The sequence below is a fragment of the Pelecanus crispus genome, chromosome 2 (genome assembly GCF_030463565.1).
Source record: "Pelecanus crispus isolate bPelCri1 chromosome 2, bPelCri1.pri, whole genome shotgun sequence".
NCBI lineage: Eukaryota > Metazoa > Chordata > Aves > Pelecaniformes > Pelecanidae > Pelecanus > Pelecanus crispus.
Window position 1 is genome coordinate 125,469,121 of NC_134644.1, and position 16,505 is coordinate 125,485,625.

The window sequence follows — 16,505 nt, forward strand, 5'->3', positions numbered from 1 at the left end:
AGCAGTGCTCCCCAGGGCTCAGTTTTGGGGCCAGTCTTGTTTAATATCTTTATCAACGATCTGGATGAGGGGATTGAGTGCACCCTCAGTAAGTTTGCAGATGACACCAAATTGGGTGGGAGTATCGATTTGCTCGAGGGTAGGATGGCCCTGCAGAGGGATCTGGACAGGCTGGATCAATGGACCAAGGCCAATTGTATGTGGTTCAACAAGGCTAAGTGCCATGTCCTGTACTTGGGTCACAACAACCCCATGCAATACTACAGGCTTGGGGGAGAGTGGCTGGAAAGATGCCTGGAGGAAAAGGACCTGGGGGTGCTGGTTGACAGCCAGCTGAATATGAGCCAGCAGTGTGCTCAGGTGGCCAAGAAGGCCAACAGCATCCTGGCTTGTATCAGAAAGAGCGTGGCCAGCAGGAGCAGGGAGGTGATTGTTCCCCTGTACTTGACACCGGTGAGGCCACACCTCAAATGCTGTGTCCAGTTTTGGGCCCGCCACTACAAGAAAGACATTGAGGTACTGGAGCGTGTCCAAAGAAGGACAACAAAGCTGGTGAAGAGTCTGGAGCACAAGCCTTCCGAGGAACAGCTGGGAGAACTGGGATTGTTTAGCTTAGAGAAAAGGAGGCTGAGGGGAGACCTTATCACTCTCTACAACTACCTGAAAGGAGATTGTAGTGAGGTGGATGTTGGTCTCTTCTCCCATGTAGTTTGCAATAGGACAAGAGGAAATGGCCTCAAGTTGCACCAGGGGAGGTTTAGATAGAGAAATTTCTTTATGGAAAGAGTAGTCAACGATTGGAACAGGCTGCCCAGAGAGGTGGTGGAGTCACCGTCCCTGGAAATGTTCAAAAAGCAGGTAGACGTGTCACTTTGGGATATGGTTTAGTGGGCATGGTGGTGTTGGGTTGATGGCTGGACTGATGGTCTTAGAGGTCCTTTCCAACCTTAATGATTCCTAGTCTTACTTTCATTAAAAAATAATGCAGCCACCAAGCCAGGAAACATGAAATTAATTCTTACTCTACCCTTAATTGGTTTAGTGGTGGACTTGGTAATGTTAGGTTAATGGTTGGACTGGATGATCTTAAAGGCCTTTTTCAACCTAAATGATTCTGTGATTCTATTCTATAAAATCTTTTTTTTTTCTATTCAGAGATGTCCATAAAGTAGAGAATATATTATTGTAATGGTTATGTTGGCTGTCCAGTGAGAAAGATTGGAAATACCCTAATCAAGCGGTCTCAGTCAGAAGGTTTAGTACAGTAGGGACTGGCCTGGTAAGAGGAAAAATTAGTCTCATGAGAAGGCTAAGTTTTGAGAAGTAAGACTCGGGTGGAAAATCTTTGTGGCATAAGCTAATGCAAGACTCTTACTCTCATCCAAACCGTTACATTAAGGCCTGGTAGAAAAAGCAACAGCTAAGGCCATAAAGTAGGAGAAGTTAGACAGTTTGGGTAGATAGGTCAGCTATATCTTTTTTTACTCTCAGATGGATTGTCAGATACTGTGAACAAAAAAAGAAAAAGGTTATCCAGTCTCCTTAGCCATTATTTTGTCATACTTCTTTTAGGAGAATACAAAGATGAAAGACATTTTATTTATATCACATTCTCTCTGATTTAATCTGATTATAGTAGCAATACTTCTATAAAAGTAGGCTTTGATAAATCAAATAGGCCCATTGTTGGAAAGTAACTCACCATTGTATGTCTATTCAAGTAAACAAAATGGCATATCTCTAGCAAGAGTAAGAAATAGAAGAGAAAATTCATGTTGTACCACCTCTGACGCCAGTATTGCTTGATTCTATATTTCTTGGAATATAGAGCATGTATAGAAAAGAATCTAACATATCTGTAAATATCACCTTTTCTTTTACATCCTCAGTATAAGCCTCTGTAAGGCTATAATTGAGTAGATATTTTCTCCAAAGCCGATGCATAGAACTTCTGCATGTATATCAATTAATTTGTTTCTCTCTATTGCTAAACATAAGCAATTCACAGAGTACTTCATTACCATGCACAGAGTTTAGTGGAAGGCCACAAAGACAGACAGGGAGTGAAGCATTTGTCATGGGAAGAGAAACAAAGGAACTGCTGCTTGTTCAGCCTGAAGACAAGACGGCTTTGGGTGCACCTAACAGCAGCCTACCCAGTACCTGTAGGGACAAGATAGAGCCAGTCTCTTCACAGTGGTACATGGTTGGAAGACAAGAGGAAAAACTCATAAATTGTAACAAGAGAGTTTCAGATTGGATATAAGGAGAAACATTTTCACCAACAGACAGTGAAGTAGCAGTACCAGTAGCCACGGGGAGCTGTGAGGTCTCCATCCCTGGAGGTTCTCAAGATCAGATGGGACAAAGCCCTGAGTAAGCTGTTTTGATTCCTTGAATAACCTCACTTGATCCTATAGCTGACCCTGCTTTGAAATGAGCATTAGACTTGAGACCCTGAGGTCCCTTCCAACTTGAATTATCTTATAAACCTATAGCAAGCTACGTGTATTATAAATCAACATAAACAGTTATGTTCAAACCTAACTGTAGAACACTGAACAGTAAAATAATCCATACTCATACAGCAGATGATAACATTCATATTTCACAGAAGATGGTGTCACCAATTGAACAAAACATTATCCACATTCTTTCCACTGTATAAACTTAGATCCTTGTGTTTATGTTTGTCCTGGTTTCAGCTGGGATAAAGTTAATTTTCCTCTTAGTAGCTGGCATAGTGCTGTGTTTTGGATTTAGTAGGAGAAGAATGTTGATAACACGCTGATGTTTTAGTTGTTGCTAAGTACTGCTTATGCTAGTCAAGGACTTTTCAGCTTCCCATGCTCTGCCAGGTGCACAAGGAACTGGGAGGGGACACATCCAGGATAGTCAATTCAAACTGACCAAAGGGCTATTCCATACCTTATGACGTCATGCTCAGTATATAAACTGGGGGGGGGTTGGCTGGGGAGGCAGCAATCACTGCTTGGGAACTGGCTGGGTATCGGTTGGCAGGTGGTGAGCAATTGCATTGTGCATCACTTGCTTTGTATATTATTATTACTGTTATTAGTATATTGTTATTATTACTACTACTATTTTACTTTATTTTATTTCAATTATTAAACTGTTCTTATCTCAACCCAGGAGTTTACTTTTCTCACTCTTACTCTTCTGATCCTCTCCTGCATCCCACCAGGGCAGGGGGATTGAGTGAGTGGCTGAGTGGTGCTTAGTTGGTCACTGGGGTTAAACCACTACAACGTTCATGTGTCTACTATGCCAGTATAAGAAATTTGGAGGAGGTCTGTCTTCTGGTCCGCCATTACAATTTGGCCTGAACTCTGCCACCTGTATCATGTGAAGGACTTCACAGTGCCCAGTTGCAATATGAATGCTCACTTGTGCTTACTAACACTGAAAAGAAGAATTATGTTCTAATGGAAACCTGGCGCAGCCAATTCTCCAAACCACTAGAGGGTGAATAGCTACAATTAACAAAGGATTGGCTTTTTTAATTTTTTTTTTTCTCTCTGTTTAAGCCATAAACTGCGTGTTTAAGAAAAATCTCACAGACAATGAATTCATTTGGAACTCGTACATAAAATAACTCTAGAGAAAACTGCAAGATTTAACTTGAAATGACCAACTGAAACTAAATATATTTGGACACAGAAAACTTTATGTATACTTGTATACCTAATACTTAATGCTTATATAGATAGATACCCATTAAAGAGAAATTTGTTGCTTATATTCTTGTAGTCCCACATTGAATCACTTGATGCATAATTTTCTACTGTATATCCTTATTTCCCTGAAATAGAAACCAGAACTTCTATTCTTTTATTACTGTTTGATGGTTGGTTAAGCTGGTGAGGAAATCACTCATGTATAATTCCGATATCTAGCTTCACCAAAACTAAATACTTCTTCGGAATCTTTACAGATTTAAATATGGTTCACAGTTTGCATATAGGTAGTGAGATTATCAAAAGGTGACAATGAATTAATGATACCAAAATTAATGTATCTATCCCTCACTTTTCACAGCTTCTCCCCTGCACTACTGAACAGTTTGTTTATTCCACAGGCAATCCCTTCAAACAGACTGAAATAGTTGTTATATTTAAAACATGAAATATCCAAAATACTTGTTTGCCTCTTCTCTGAAATATGAAAATTCCCATCTCAAGAGTGTGTCCACAAATGACCAGGCAGAAGTGATTCAGGCCCAGTATCAACATTTCAGGGCTAAAAGCTACTTTAAGCTGGATACTGAATCACTGCTGTGCTGGGGAAGATTTATCTTTTTCAGAAATGGAGATGCATTGAATTTGTTAGCCCTTTTGGTGCTCATGAGGCTGGACTTTAGGACTATGACGTAATTATGAACAGAAAATACATTTTTCTCTTTCTGAGTTTTGTGTAGGGGTCTCAAGGTAACTAAAGTTCCTGGCTTTACAAATTGATGCAAATATAAAAAGACTTTCAATTAAAAAATGGACAACTCTCTCTAGAATTTCTAAATTCATTTTTTGTAACATAGGTAGTATATTCAGACACATAATGATGTCTTGCCTTTGCAAAGCTCTCTTGTCACTTTTTTAATGACCTGCATAAGTAATGTGAATCTTTCTTACTCAACAACAAAGTGATATTCCCAAATCACCATCTTTCAAATTTCCTCTGAAATTAGGCAGAAACTTCTGTGATTTTTAGATTGGGCATGCTATGATGTTATAAACAGATCAGATCATTCACTATTTTTGCTGTATGCATATGTAACTGTGGGATTTCTTTGGAGTCATTTTGATTGACAGCAGGATGGAATAGAGAACCATGTCGTGATACATAGTTTCTAAAGTTGAAGCAAAAAGGAAGCATCTCTTTTTTTAATAAAAGTACCATTTTCCCATAGGCAGCAACATAGGGGAGATTTAAGGGTGAGTGAATATCTTAGTTTTAAAATAAATAACATAAAGGCTGTGATTCCAGTCCTTGAATTTGTCCCTTTTCCATTCCTTTTCCATTCTACAACAAACTTTTAACAGCCAAGATTTAAATTAATGAAAATGGCAGGTAATATTGTGGAAATACTTTAACTACAGTGGAGCTAGTAGGCACAGCCATGATACAAAGTGCATTTATTCCAATGTTATGAAAAGTCCTCCTTTTCTTCTCCTGTGCCACCATTAAAAAGAGTCAGTAAGCTGTGGAAAATGCTGTACAGACTCTTAAAATCCATATGTATTCAACAACATTATTATATATTAAATCTACTTCATTTGAAAACCTAATAAAAGCTGGCACTACAGGTTAGTCAGGGTGTTGAAAGGGACTTGTTTTATGTGTGGTGACATTAGAGGGAAAGCTAATAGAAGCCTCAATTGTGACACTGTATAATCATTAAATATAGACCTAATTTGGCTGTAATTAACCCTGGAATATGTTATGAGCAGCCCAGGAAAAAAAAGAAAGAACAACAACTTGCAAAGTGACTGAAAAATGGAGACAGAGGCACAGAGTATAAAAATTTAGGTGAATAACAATCAAGACACAGCTGACCAGTTTGGATTGCCACTTAAAAACCTTTGCCTCTGCTGTCTTACCCAATGTATGCTGAAAGAGCAAGCTGCTGAAGTCTGCTGCATAGCCATTATCATCTGTTCATTTTATTTCCATTGCCAATTATCCTTAATTATTGGAATTTTTTTTCAATGTATAATGACTGCTGAAATGTTAGCATGCTCATTAAATTGAAGCTCTAGCTCAAGAAATAGATTTTGATAAGCTATGTTATGTTATGTTATAGACCTGCATTTTCAAGTACTCCATCCTCTGTTAACTTCAAGTCCATTTTTGCACATTTTCCAAGATGTATTTATGTATTTATTTATTTTTACAGGAGAAAAGAACAGAAGACCAGATTTCCTTGTTGAAAGCTGACATAATTAGTGTAAAAAGACAGACGTGATCTGAATTGCTAGTAGCTAAGGAAAAATTATGGACAAACATTGCTTCTGGAGGGATGGGTGATGTCACTTGAGCAGAGGCAACAGGAGGCTGCAGTTTTGCAGTTTGCTTGGAGCCCATGGAAAGGCAGAAAGAAATTTCCCCAGAATCTGCCTGTTTATAAGACTCATCGCAGCCTGCTGTACATCCAGTCATAGGCAGTGGGTGCTATCCCAGGGACCATCGTGAAACCTGGTTGTGTGAGCTGTAAAAAGGAACGAGGACACAGCTGTCTTTTGTGGCACATCCAGAGAGTACAATCTTGCTTGACACTCATGTGCATTTCATATCTCTGCTGTTGCACACCCCCAAAAAAGCTAGGGAAAATCTGGCTCAGAGTGGGTCCATTTTAGGCATAGGAAAGCCTGAAAAAACAAGTAGGGAATTTGATAGGAACTCAAAAAAATTACCATGTGTAAAAGAAACAGGAAAGGGCGGGGGACTTCTCTGTGTTTTTGATGTGAGTCATTCTACTGACACCACTATCAGGCTGGGGGAGAATGGATGTGCTGCTGTCCCCTCATCTCGTTGCCTTTCCCAAAGGCAACCTCATCCTGCCTTCCACATCAGAAATGTCTCTTAGTGCACCGTGTTTGCCCTTGCCTTCCTTTCTTGACTTCCCTGTTGTCTTCTGACAACACTCATGACTTGCAACTCCTCTGATGACAGAATAGTTTACCAAAAAACTCTAATTAAAATTAAAAAAAAAACCTGACAAGATGTACATGTAACAGTGCATATCATTGTGTTTGAGCACATAGCTCTTTCCTTTCTCATTCCCCATCAATCTCTTGTTTGTCATTTTTTTCTCTTTCATAATTATGAGATCTTAAGAAGAAAGAAGGGCTTTTTTTTGTGTAACTTGTTTTAAACAACCTCTCTGTCCTTACTGCACAAACATACACATATAACATCATAAAAGCGAACACAAATGTTAAGGTGACAATTCTAATTTCTTTTAGATGTTGTAGTTGTGTTGCTAGCTCTGTATTTCCTTGTTAGGTATTACAAGACTCATGACAGACACAGGTTTAAAGTGCAGTCTGATCTTTAAGGTTGATTTTTTAAGGTAGTTTTCCTGTTCCAGACATTTGTGTCACACCATCTTGCAGCAATATAAAAGAACAAGAAGTACAAATTTCAAAATGAGACAGGGAAATTAACTGCCTATATAATTTATTGCTGTCAATTTTTGACCTGGATTGAAAGTTGTGTTGGTAAAATTGGGTCAATACTAGTATTTTCATCATATTTTTATGACGTGTATATATGTAAATGTTTCGAGATTTTACACACTCAAACTCCCTCAAAGTGGTTTGTTTTCTTTTTTATTTTATTTTGTTTTTAAGAACATGTGAGATATCAGTAAGAAAGCTGTCATCCTATTGTTATTCCCACAGAGCACTGTTGGTGGATTAAACTCAGGTATTGCTCTAGTTCTGAGGTCCCAGGAAAACAACCTTTCTGAATCAGGAGGATGAAATATGGGGAAAAGATCATTTTACTAAGTCAAAGGGCCTTAATGATGACTGTGAGGATCTTCTTTATAACCCTTTGGTCATCAGACGGAATTGCTATTCCCTTCTACCAGAGAAAACTTATAGAGCTACCTTACTGACTCCCTGCCCATCCTCACACCCACACTTCCCATCAATTATGTTCTTGCTGGTTCTGAGGACTCTCTCTATGGCTTTGCTAGGGACAAGGCTTCTATTCCAGACCAAATATAATTCATTTTTCATAAATAAATATTACATATACACATTTTGATATAAAATCCATGCTTGTGAACCTCCTCATATCCTTGCTGCAAACAACGACAGCAGAGTCAGAATGACTCTGATAAAAGTGATTCTCACAGTGTTTTCCAACTGACCTGAGACACGAAGTACTAGTGAACTTGTAAGTTATCTGGGTGCACAGTGCTCACATGAATGCCAGCTTAGTTCTGCAGAACCATGGGATTTGGAAAAGGTTCAGTGAACCATTTGAACTTTTGCGGCTTCATCCAGAACAAACAGAGCTGCCTGGTCACTTAGCTGTGCACAACACTAATCATCACTAGCAGTAAAGTCTCTGGAATCAAAATCTGGCTGACAATTTTGTCGATAATATGCGAGACAGAGTGCAATTCAGTTTGCTCTTTAACAGTTATATTGGCTGTGCTGAACTGACAGTAATAACAACTTGTTTTTGTCAGTAAACTAAGCAGATATGATTAGGACAACACATGGGGTAAATTTTTATAGAGATGCATAGGGTTTTAGCCATGCTTTTGTCATTAAAGTCAATAGAAACTGGGCAGCTGAAACCACAGGTAACTCTTCAGCAATTTATACCACAGGGAGAAGATAAGTGAAGTAATAAAATGCTATTTTTTCCTTTGAAACTTAGTACTCAGTAAAGTTGCTAGACTGGCAGCCTTGTAAAACAGAAGTTCTTTGCTGTATTTATCTACACAACAGGTACAGCATAAGTAGCAGCAATATGGATTTTTTTCTCATGCTGTACCAATGTGTTACATATTTTTTCAATGGCAGTCATTATTGCCACCATGATCTGGGGCACTATTTGTAAAATGTATGAATTCAGTCTTCCTTCCTACTCATTAGCAGTTCTCATACCTATACCTAGCTCCCCTAGCAAAGGACAGGGTTTCTTTCTGTTTTTACAAGCAGTCATGTGAGCATGTAAGCCTGTTGTACAACCCTTATGCAAAATATTGATCTGTTATCACATGAATAGACTCACTGAAGTCAGCTGCAAGCGTCAGCTGTTTATTGTCATGGTCTGAGTATGCTTCCTTCTTATGAGCTGCTAGACTTTCCTTGCTCTGAATAACCGAGGATGCAAAGAGCTAAAGAAATTATTATTATAGCTGTTGTTGATCAAGCAAGAATCATCTCCAGGCTATGCCTTTTCCTATCCTTCCCCATACAGTTGCTCTTTTCCTTTCCACATTAAGTACCCAGCTGAGAAGAAAGAAATTAAAATTACTAAACCTGGCTTTAGGAAAAAAGGAAAAAAAAATATTTGGGGCATTGAATTTCCTTCATCTTTCACATGCTCTCTCCACCAAACTCCTTTCTTATGTCTGCTTGCCCATCTGCAAAGATCTTTAACTTACATTGGCAGAGGTGCTCCTCCAAATATAAAGGTAATTTTTAGCTTTTCAGTGAGCTCTGAACCAGGGAAAAAGTGCACCTGATTAGAAAAAATCAAGTCCCAGATCTTCTGAGCTGCAGTTATCCTCAGATTCTTCAGCCTCTCCTGAGGTTAGGAGAAAGTAGCTTCATACATCAGTTACCTAGTCACTTGCAAAAGACCTCCACGGAGAACTGCCTTCCCTACATTCTAATTAGGGTAGGCCATGATCTATAGATGCATGGGATGGAAAGCTGGAGAGATGTAGCTACTCCTACAACAATGCTTAGCTTAATGAAATAGGTAGATAGTAATTTTCAAAGTAAGAAGCCTGGACAAATTATAACAGTGAAACTATGGGGAGAAAAGAAAATAAAGTATATCCACTTAAAAGACATTTATTTAAAGCCTTAACTTAAAAAAAAAAAAAAAAAAGGAAAATTTTGCACATCCAAAAGATTAATTTTAACGTTTCTTTCCTGTGCCTTGTCCACCTCTTTGATGCAGAATTGAAAAAAATTCAAGACCTGTGAGTTGGTTCAGCCAACCACTCAGATCATCATAGTTTTCACCTATGTAAAAAGGTGATTAAGGAGTAACCACAGGAGGATTAAGTGCATTTCTCTGCTCTGACTGGTTTATATGTATCTCAGGCAGTTAAAAGTAGGAATTTTTATGTTCTTGCTGAGAAATAACTGTACAGCTTTTATTCAAAGCAGGCACACCCAGACACTAACAGCCCAAAGAATTCTGTAACCAGTGGGTGATAGCAAGTGGTAATTACACTCTGAGACAACTGAACTTTAGAATTTTTGATAGTTTACCAAGAAAATCTTTGACAAATTATTTTCTGTAAGAAAGTTCAAAATTTAAGCACAAATTTTACACAAATAAATTTGAATTCCTCAGCTCTAAGGCACTACTTATTCCAAAAGTGCAGGTATTAATAATAATGTTTTGACCTTATTGAATATGTTGCTCACCTTAAAATCTTTGTAGTTTTTCCTGAATATAGAAATAGTCACTTGTAGAATCATTTGCAGCAAGTTATAACTTGCTGTCCTTTACTTCTGAACATCCATTGGAAAGACTGTTTCAGTGATCGGTAGTATGGCCCTTCTAATAAGAAAGGTTATACATGCTTGTTAGGTTTTCATAATGTTTTCTATTCTTATCTATCCTTCTGTCACTCACAATTTAATTGTTGAAGGTTTGGGGCTTTTATTTTCTGTGTTGAATTTCTGCCTCAGAGTGAATTCTTTTCACTTTGGAAGAAAGAGCTGTTCTGTTTCTAGTCAGAGGTGAAAAAAGGATTATTTAAAGGAAATAAATAATCTTGTATTTTTATACAGTTCTATAGCTAAGATGGTTGGAATTTGAAAGGTAAAATTGTCCATGGTGAGAGTTTTCACTTGTACCCATTTGCTCGGGAAAAAATTGTTTTTTTTTTAAAATTGTAAACCTGTAGAAATAGTGTCCCAAGGCTAGTTAACTAAGTCCATAGTCTATAATCAAGGAATGATTCATTGTGCGTGCATGTCTGACTTACATAATAATGAGCACTCTAATAAAATTTGTAGCTGCAAATATTTAGACATAGCTTTGACTGAATGGAAAGGCTACTGTGGCTTTATAAGATGTGATAAGTAAGTAAAGATGAAGGTAGGAAGAACTCATATGAGTCCTCGTATCTCTCATCTGAGGAGAGGCTGAGAGAGCTGGGATTGTTCAGCCTAGAGAAGGCTCAGAGTGGGTCTTATCAATGTGTATAAGTACCTGAAGACAGGGTGCAAAAAGGACAGAGCCAGGCTCTTTTCAGTGCTATCCAGTGACAGGACCAGAGGCAATGGGCACAAACTGAAACACAGGAGGTTGCATGTGAACATCAGCAAACTCTTTTTTACTGTGAGGGTGACTGAGCACTGGCACGGGTTGCACAGAGGAGCTCCTTCCTTGAAGATATGCAAAAGCCATCTGGACATGGTCCTGGGCAACTGGCTGTAGGTAGCCCTACAGCAGGAGGTCCACCACATGAACTCTAGAGATCTCTTCTGACCTCAGACACTCCGTGATTCTGTGAGTCTATGACATCAAAACAAGCTCTGTAGAAGCTTTTGCAATTCAAAGGACTGATGCTTGTTGGTGGGAGCAGAAGGATCCAGAATAAAGAACTAGAGATCCAGGATAAAGAACACTGGCTTGAGGAACCTCTATTTGCCATTTTAGTGATGGTTGATTTGTGTTGTGTTTTCTAAGTCATGCACCCTGTTGCACTGTCTGCACATGGCTATAACAGCTACCAAGGAATCTTCTGCTACTTTATATGGTGTTGATGTTGATCTTAAACCAACTCTCGCCTTTTGTCGGAAAAATTTCCTAAAGTTGAGGGGTTGTCTAGAATTAAACACAGTTGTCAGTTATCTCTGTCAGTGTAGATGACATAGAGATAAAATAATGATTACTTTGTCATTTAGGATGCTTTACGTGCTTCCTATTTCTCATTAACTTTGCCAGTTCTATGTGTCATAAGAATACCTTCCTTAAGCTAAGAATATGACTTGAGAACTTCATCCAGCAATCCTGATGAAGGTAAAATGTGTCTCTTCTGAAAGAGAGATTTGTCAAAGACATTATACAAATAGACAGCTCAACCACTTTTTCAATAATTGTTTCCAAAGTACCTACATTTTATCAGTGAGATGGAGCAAAATGCAGGAAATACCTTAAAACACCCAGCTACTCAAAGCATGCTAGAACAGGCAGAACTCTAGAAACACATAGAAGCCTATGTCCAGTCTAAAACAGTAATTCCCTCAAATCATGCTGAAGATAGCCCTTTCTTCACAGGAAAAAAATATTTTTCCAAAATTACCAGAGTCGTGTTCTGATGCTATTTCCTGAAAGTATCTTCTGTGATTTTTAACACCTACTTATGTAGTAAGATAATGTATAGACACCACGTAGGTGGCAGGGACATTTTAGGAGAGATTTCATTTCTGTACAACAGATAGGCGGAGGTGATGTAGAAGAAAATTTTGTAATGTGAAATTATAGAAAATTAGTTATTAATAGCCTTAATAAGGTGGGATTAAGAGAGAGACAAAAACTCAAGGGTTCTTTGCGTTACCATGCTGCTGCCGAGGAATATATATGGTACATGTTAGTCTCTGGAAGAAATATTGTTCATGCAGACCTTATTACTAGCTCCCAAGCTCACCCACAGTGTCACTCTTTGAACATCCTGGAAAAATGTTTTGGGATGCTGGACACTGCAAGAATACTGAGCTGCAGTCTTAAAGGTAGTCATCTTCATTGAGAGGACACTAACCTCTGTGCTCACAGCCTTGCTTGGGGTTTGTTAAAATCCTTTCAAATTCAAGTAATCTCCTTCAGTGCCACTTTGTCATGAAACTATAAGGAAATAGTGCTGATATTTTGATAACCTCACCTCCTTGGAAACACTTGTTAAGTTGTTGTGGTTTAGGCCCTGTAGGTAACCAAGCACCACACGACCGCTCACTCACCCTCCCCCTGCCGTGGGATGGGGAGAGAATTGGAAGGTCAAAAGTAAGAAAACTCATGGGTTGAGATAAGAACAGTTTAATAATTGAAATAAAATAATAACAATAACAACAATAACAGTAACAGTAATAATAATAATAGTAATAGTAATAAAAATTGTAATGAAAAGGAGAACAATGAGAGAGAGAGACAAACAAAACCCAGGGGAAAACAAACCCAAGTGATGCAATTGCTCACCACCTGCCGACTGACACCCAGACAGTTCCCGAGCAGCGATCACTGCCCCCCAGCCAACTCCCCCCAGCTTATATACTGAGCATGACGTTGTATGGTATGGAATAGCCCTTTGGTCAGTTTGGATCAACTGTTCTGGCTGTGCCCCCTCCCAGTTTCTTGTGCACCTGGCAGAGCATGGGAAGCTGAAAAGTCCTTGACTAGCATAAGCAGTACTTAGCAACAACTAAAACATCAGTGTGTTATCAGCATTCTTCTCCTACTAAATCCAAAACACAGCACTATGCCTGCTACTAGGAAGAAATTTAACTCTATCCCAACCAAAACCAGGACTTAAGCACATGTAGATATTTCCTATGCCTGGCTAAATAATTGGCAAATCGGTAGACCCGTGAGAAAATTTTCTGCTCCTGAGGCACCACACAGACCTGAGTGTCATACTCTTACACATGCTGAACTTCATATTTCACAAAAACATGCAAATAGTATTTATTAATGTATATGGCTCATCACTGACTGAGATTATTCATAAAATAAACCAAATATAGTGTAACAAGAATGGTTTTCAGATGGCTGATCCTGCTCTTTTCTCTGCAAAATAACAGATGGGGTATAAAGTGTTTCAAAGTTAAAGAAATAGAAAAATATACAATAGCAGCATACTGTGTTTTTTTTGGAGAGTCTAGAGCTTGTTTCATTGAACTAGAATTGTAGAATAATCCTTGTGACTTAGTTTCTGCTGACTTGCATTCACTCCATAGTTTAATTCAAGGTACTGGTATTCACTTCTGGAGCAGAAAAAGATCTGGAATTTTCTAACCATTTTAAAGATACTTTCTTCAGTTTCCATTTCATATAAACTAGAGGAGAGGAGGTTTTTGGGGGGTTGTGTATTTTTCTTTTTTTGTCTTTTTTGTCCCTCTGAATCCACCCATGGAACCAACTGGCATCAGCATGCAACCAGCACCTTTAACACTGAGATTCACTTCCTCCCTCAATCTTTTGGAGCTTCTGTTGATTGATATACAAGTTATGCTGCAAAGCCTACCTACCCTCTGAGGTTTTTCCTGAGGGGGATAGTATAAAAAAGAGTGTATGAATAAGCAGAATATAGAATAATTGCTGTGCAGGTGTGCTTCATGAATAGGGCAGAAATAAATGTTTCCAGTAAATATTATATTAAAAAAATAATTTTTATATTGAAAAAAATGAAAATAAAGATGAGCTATATATGTGTTGATTCTTATACACATTTTTTGACTTTATATATATGGTTAAAATTGAGAACAGAAGTATAAACCAAAATATTAAGGGTAACAAGTTGTATCATGGTCTACTGGTAATTAAAAAAGACAAGGACACCAGGACTGTGTCTTGATTGTGATGATGTATTAAAGTATCCTCTGTGCCTAAGAAATGTTACATATACATAAAAAATGCTCTTTTTATGATACACATGTAAGTGTAGATTTTTTGCCTCCCTCAATGGCAGGTTTTCTAACACATTTTATCAGAGAAAAGCATTGTAAACTGCAGGCCAAATATGACGCCTATTTTCTTTGGAGGGTGAAAGTTTATTTTCTATTTATATTTAAAACCAGAAATTTATGGCTGAGAAGACAAGGCTTGTCTGGCTGTCTGCTGAGAAGGCACATACAGTTGCAATCATCACAGTATAATCTAAAACATAAATACATGGGTAGGACAGCAGAGAAACTAGTTATTGGCGGGTTTTTTAGCAGATAGTGGAGTCACTTGTCAGAAATCCAGAAAAGAGTTTGCAAAGCTTTCCTTCTTGTGCCCAGGGAGGGCACTTGGCTGTCAATGTGAAGAACAGAGACTGCCTGAAGAACTCAAATTGGTCTAATTTATCCACATCAGCCAATTACTCCCTTGAGCATAATGATACTTTGCTGTGGAAGAGAAAAGTATAATGTCCTAATGTCTGTACCTGAGATCTCTGCCACAGAATTTGGCTATTTCATGCCATCTGAGAACATACTAAAATGCCTTCTAAATATTTAAGACCCAAGCTATCTGCCCAGAAATAAAATGCAAAGCCAATTTTTTCAAATAATCAGATTTTTTTTTTTCCCCCCTCATACATTAAGTCAAGATGCATTAATCTCATCACAAAACTTTGAGGTTATATGATATGACAATTTGGCAATCCAAATCAGTACATCTCAAATCACAAAACTGGGTTTAGATATCATGTCTCATATTTCCCTCTCCCTGTAACCACAAGCAAAGTTAAGAGGCTATAGGTAAAGAATGAAGATACATGCTGCACATATAGTGCTCATACCAGTTTCTCAGGGCTCTCTGAACAAAGGATCTTGAGGTATATGGCAATGTGTCACTAATGTCAGTGTTCCACAGGATGTGCTGAATATCTTGTCTAGTTTGAGCTTAGAATAAGTATGTTTTCTTCTCACTTTTAAATGACTACTCATTTTAGGATAGAATTGGTGAATTTCAGAAGAATTCAATGCTTTTTGTGGAATGCTAAACTCAACAGTGCTTAACAAGAGACTATTTCATCAAGAAAAGAAATAATTATACTGGTTAGTCTATTTGAAATTGGGTCAGTTTTGATTCAGTCTTTGCCAAGAATCACATTACAATAATAATAAGTAATATCAGAGAATATTCCAGACCACTTCAATTCTTCCTCTTATTTCAATTATTTCTGTTGTTCCAATCTTTAATTGAAGTGTATGACACAATGCCACTGAACGACCCTGTAGTTATCCTTAGGTTCATGCAAATATATACTACAAATTGTTCTTGAAATTATTTCCTTTTAACAAGTGGATATGAAAAACATTTAACTGCATTCTATGACCTGTACACCTATCTAGTATTTGTACTAAATAAATGTAATGCATTCAATATTGTTGATCGGAACATGCTACTTTTTTTTCCGCTACAGATGTCATGCTTAAAGAGACATGTCGAATGTGTAGAAATTCTGTAAATCCTGCAGAGTCACCCAATACAGCTAGTCTTCTTTGTGTGATGTATGGTCCAGAATCATGCTAGCAGAGCAGCAGGAATATATTGTGCCACGGTGACTCTAAACCAAAAGAATGATTATAGGAAACTCTGCTTTCAAGTACTTCCAAAATAGCAGAATTTTCCCTCTCAAAATAACCAGTGAACTACACATGTTCATATTTGCACAGAACTGTCATGGGGCTTGTATTTTGTTGCCCCAAGAATAAGCTATTTGAGTTCACTTGCCCAACCCCCAAAGACAGGAAGGAATGTACAAAGTCAAGAAGGCTGAATTTCGTGTTGCTATTAGTGTAAACAGAAGAAACTTTTACAATAAATTCACCTTCATTGTTAACTTAAAAAAAAAAAAAAGAAAACCCAAACCAAAACCCAAACTAAAACCTGTTACTCACTTGTGAAACTGTGGAGCTGAAGATTGATTCTATTAGTTAGAATCACAAGAGTAGAAGATATGTGGGCAGAATGGAGAGCAAAAACATAAATCAGCAATTGATCCTCTTGAAATGACAGCAGGAGAAATAGAAAATATCTAAGAGGTAAACGTGGCATTGATAAAGACAATT